A 5,400-nucleotide genomic window follows, 5' to 3' on the forward strand; every position below is an offset into this window, starting at 1 on the left:
TATATATATATATATATATATATATATATATATATATACATAAATTTGACATGAGAAATATTTATAACCAATAAATAGTTGTAAAATTAATGTGCCGTGTAATTCGTTTTTTAACTACGTGATTTTGTCATATTAATTTCATGTACCTGCTGGTACTTTTTAAAAATAACTTAAAAATTATATCTTGACTGCTGTGCACTTTCGACACTTTCAATGGCGCGCGTTTTTCCTTTACACCAGCTTATTCAACGCTCATTAATCCGACCAACCAGACGCACGAAAAGACTGTAACGTGCGAGATATTTCGATAAAGCGATTACTTCAGACGATCACTTCAATGATCATTCTATTATTTTTACAAGAAAGGATAAATTTATTGGTCATTGGAGAGCAAAGGGAAAATTCTCATAATATCTTATAGATCTGTAATCGATCGCAAGTGTCGTTTTGTAAACGCATCTTTTCACCCCAAAGTGTACTTAAATGCAAGAATTTCGTGTATATATTCTCTTGCTTGTGACGTCACATCAGTAATCAAGATGGCCGTAGCGAGGAAACGGCAGTTTCAAACGTGGGAAGAAGACATTGGTAAATTCAAGGTGGGACACGCGCGCGGAATGTTTTCGGAGTGATGATTGTTGTAGCCTCTCGACTATCGAGCCTGTGCGTGCGTCACTGATTCGCGGGTAACTGTTTTTGCCGATTGTTTTGATACTCTCGCGCGCGACCGCGACGTTACGTCTCAGGCTGGCGAACGACGCAGTCGTTACCGCGGCATACGTGTGGCGGGATGCTAACTGCCACTTCCGTCGTCTCCTAAAATATTTAATCGGGCTCTCGTCGGTATCACGTTAGCACGCGTTTTTCCGATCGAATCGTACTTACGCGAGTGTCCGGAGTGCCACGACGAACAGCCGGGAACAGAATGCCGGGTCGAGAAGCCAGGAAGCAGACATCGATACATCAGATATTTCCAGGTGTGTTTTGAATTACTTATTATTTATTTACTTTTCCTCGACTTTTACGGACAAACTTGCCGAGAGCAAGAAGATATCTCGAGTCGGAATTTAGTTCAGTACATTCATACCCAGTAAGCAAGGAACATTAAATTAACGTTTAGAAACGTTGACTTTATGTGCATTGTTTGGATATTTTTTAATAATATTGCATTTATATTTTTCACATGTTATTTTGCGATATGATTTTTCTGAATGTTGTTTAAACGTTTTAAAAACACCACAAAAAATATATTTTTCAAATGTTATTTTAACATTTATTTGAGATCAATGCAACATCTTAAAAATATTTCTGACGATTAAAACGTTATGGCAACCCTATTTCAACATTATTGAAACTTCCAAATCGCGATCAAAGTATGTTTATAATGATTTTCTACACAATATTAAACATTACATATTTGACAATATTACAGGTTCTTGAATACCATTGTAGTAACGTTATATTAATGATTTCTTGCTTACTGGGTAAAATTCTTCATTATTTAGCAAATAATTTTAACTTTATGAATCTCAAGTTATATCGATTAAGCTATATTTATTTCAAACGAGAGATTGATACAAACAATTGAATAACGGTCTGTAAATGTAAATCTATGGTTTGTTCATATTGCTTGCACTTTTCGCACTCGATCTATTCGCTCTTGCTTTTACCAGCATTCGAATAATTGCGTCCGTCTCATTCTAAGTGCGAAAAGTGCAAAGAGTGCAACATGAACAAATTTTGTATTGAATTATCCTCTTAATCAAAGGTCGTGGATGATTTGCTACAAATACCTACTTTAGAACGTACTCTCGCAAAGGACTCCGCAGAATTCTTATGGGGAACGGCTTTCGGCTAATTTTTTTAAAAATTTGATACGTGTAGTTCTCAACACGTAGAACAAAAGTGTCCATGACCCCAAGATCCGATCACGGGTAGTTTTCGAGATACAGCACTCCAAAGTTGGGCTTTTCGTACCTTATTGCAGCGTAGTGCGGGTGTAGTCGATGTCGATGTACGATGATGCTTACGATTAAAGTGGATGTACAGGTGCTTGCTTGTTTGTGTGTGTGCGTGTGTGTGTGTGTCTGTCTGTCAGGAGAAATAAGGACCCCACGGTTCGTCACTCCCGCAGTATTTTATAACTCCAAACCCTCTCTACTGTGTGTGTGTATGTGTGTGTGTGTGTGTGGGTGGGTGGTGTGCGCGCGCACATTATTCATGAATAATCTCAATATTCCGAGGATTATCTGGAAGTTCTCGGTCTGCGGCATGCAATGTGGTATTGAGCAATGACGTGTCAGGATATTTGATATTTCCCTGATGCAAAACCTACTACAAACCGCTGGCAACGTGTGCACATTTACCTAGAGTACGAGCTCCAGACTGACATGTCCATTAATTAACTCATTAGGATTGTCAGCAGCATTCTAATCATCCTTATTATCGATCTCGTATGAAATGAAGATCTGATGTCTTGTTGCATTACGAAATCTGGAATACAACCTAATTCTCAGAAAACCTGGCTCGTTGAAATGTTGATCAAGTTGAAATTCTTCATCATTATCCCTTAGCTTATCTTGAATATACGAAGGTGCTAGATTTATTTGATAAATGCCCACGAGATCGATAATAGGGATGATGAGAATGCTGCTGACAATCCTAATGAGCCAATTAATGGATATTATTGTACGTGTCAGTCTGGAGTTCGTACTTTAGGTACATATGCACACGTTACGTTTTGTGGTACCTAGGTTTTGCACATCAGGGAAATATCAAATACCCTGACATGTCATTGCTCAATGCCACATTGGATGCTCAATATTCCAGATAAACCTCGGAATATTGAGATTATTGATGAATAATGTGCGCGCGCACACCACACACACACACACAAGCAAAAAAACAAGCACCTATACACCCACTTTAATCGTAAGCATCGACATCGACTGCATCCGCACTACGCTGCAATAAAGTACGAAAAGTCCAACTTTGGAGTGCTGTATCTCGAAAACTACTCGTGATCGGACCTTGGGACCTTGGACACTTTTGTTTTACGTGTTGAGAACTACACATATCAAATTTAAAAAAAAATTAGCCGAAAGCCATTTCCCATAAGGATTCTGCGGAGTCCTTTATCGTATAATCTCGAACGTAATCTCGCTGATTTATATACCTAATAATGTCCTTTGGGTAATGAATTTTATTTTGTTGGCAACTGCCAATATTACACTTCTATGTGTTTATGATTGTACCGTGTAGAAATTTAAATTTTTATCGATGCATAGTATTATTGAACCTTACTATGTTTGCTTTTCTTTCTGTTCACTCTTTCATATCTTCAAATCCTATTAAAATTCCCAACAACAGTAAAACAAGAAATAATCAAAGTGTTATGAAGAAAGAAAGTTCATATTGTGTTTCATATATACATTTAGCTGTTAATCCATATTAGATTTAATATCTGCTTATATATACCAATTAAATACCCAGTAAGCAAGAAATCATTAATACAACGTTGCTACAATGATATTGAAGAACCTGTAATATTGTCAAATATGTAGTGTTTAATATTGTATCAAACATCATTATGAACATACTTTGACCACGATTTAGAAGTTTCAATAATGTTGAAATAGGGTTGCTATAATGTTTTAATCGGTAGAAATATTTTTAAGATGTTGCATTGACCTCAAATAAATGTTAAGGTAACATTTAAAAAATATATTTTTTGTAATGTTTTTAAAACGTTTAAACAACATTCAGAAAAATTATATCACAAAATAACATGTGAAAAATATAAATGCAATATTATTAAAAATATCCAAACAATGCACATAAAGCCGTCAACGTTTCTAAATGTTAAAGTTCTTTGCTTACTGGGTATACTCTATTTACAATGCAGCGAGTTACACAGTCAATATATTTTTTATTAAAATTAAGAGAACAATGAGGCTCCTCTGTGCTCATCTTCACTAGTGACATCTGAAACAGAAAAACATATGCCTAAAATTCTTATTACAGAATATATCGAAATGAAAAATAATGTTCATAAATAACAGTTGGGACTGATTGAGCATATTTGTCAAATATTTCGAAAATTTTTGTTTTAACAATCGATATAGATAATCTCGTAAAAATTAACGTGACATATAGCCTTTCTTTTTAGCCTAACGATTCTTTTCCTCACGTTAATTTATTGGTTTTTATTGATTGTTAGAGTAAAAGGAAAGTTTTTGAAATATATTACAAATGTGTTCAATCAATTCCAAGTGTCACTTTATGAACATATCTTTTTATTTCAGTATATTTTGCAAGAATTTTGGGTATACGTTTTTTCGCTTCTGACGTCAGTAATCAAGAGTTCCCTGGCGAGGAACCAGGAGCCTTAAATGAAGATAGAATGTCGTGATAGTCGAATATGAAATAATTTAGGAACAAGTATTTTAAACTATGCAAGAGATAATAAGTAATAATTTGTAGCATAAAGGTAGGACTATAAGTTTATATAACATTATATTTCAAGATTTCCTCCATTAGCTCCATTGGTTTTCAAGTGCAGTAAAATTTGCACAATTAATCTAGAAGCAAAATTTCAGAAATGTCATTAGTTCTATCCATGTACTCATAAAGTTCTATCCACGGCGGGGATGAGGGAAAAGACACACGCGGCCGACAACGTTCTCAAAGTGCTAATTTTATTTATAGGTTTTTCTTTATGACACAAATCACTTTTAGCATCTACATGAGTAAGAGTACGGCTATACGAGAATGAATTTGATACAGATCACTTATTAATGTAAATACAATGTTCCTCCTCAATTACACACTCTATCAACTAGATACTTAGAAAACACTGTACAACGCAGCTGAGAACTGTCGCGATTGATACTTTACAATATGGTACAACCACTCCTTGAAGCGAGACACGAGCTCCGAATCCGACTTGTCCGCTCGAGGACCTTTCCACCTCGTCTGCCTTAATGAAGGGAGGAAAAGGGGGGTATCACCCGCGACCCGTAGGATTTAACGACGCGCATACTGCTCTCGATACCCTCCTCTTGTGCGGACTGTAGGCCATATCGAGCGAGTTTGCCCGCCGAGGATCGCATTCTCCCGGAAGCACGCATCTCCTTGCATCAACAACGTTCCCCCGCGAGATATCGAACGCAACTTCCGGTGTCACCGCAGGCACTCCGTCGCCGCCGCCGCCGCCGCCGCCGAATCCTTCGCGACGTAGTCTCGTTCCTAGCAAAGTGAAGAGGGAGGTAGCGTGACGCGAGCGAGCTTCAAGAATATACCGTCCTCCTCTTCGAGGAGAATCTTCGCCATACTTGGCGTTCAAGGGCGCGTCAATTGACATGTCCGATTATCCGCTGATAGGACTATCACCTCCGCTCG

At 37.2% G+C, this 5,400-nt stretch overlaps 1 long non-coding RNA gene across 1 annotated transcript in view; it reads right to left on the bottom strand.

Annotated features, from left to right (window-relative positions):
- Nucleotides 1-4,676: 4,676 nt before the first annotated feature.
- LOC116847120 overlaps nucleotides 4,677-5,400 on the bottom strand; it is a 7,294-nt gene continuing 6,570 nt past the window's right edge. The window contains exon 2 of the long non-coding RNA XR_004378668.1: nucleotides 4,677-5,391. This is a non-coding gene — a long non-coding RNA (uncharacterized LOC116847120). The remainder of the gene's footprint in view (nucleotides 5,392-5,400) is intronic.

Source organism: Odontomachus brunneus, unplaced genomic scaffold (assembly GCF_010583005.1).
Source record: "Odontomachus brunneus isolate Ranch 3 - 2012 unplaced genomic scaffold, Obru_v1 Obru_scaffold_074, whole genome shotgun sequence".
In the NCBI taxonomy this organism is placed as follows: Eukaryota; Metazoa; Arthropoda; class Insecta; order Hymenoptera; family Formicidae; genus Odontomachus; species Odontomachus brunneus.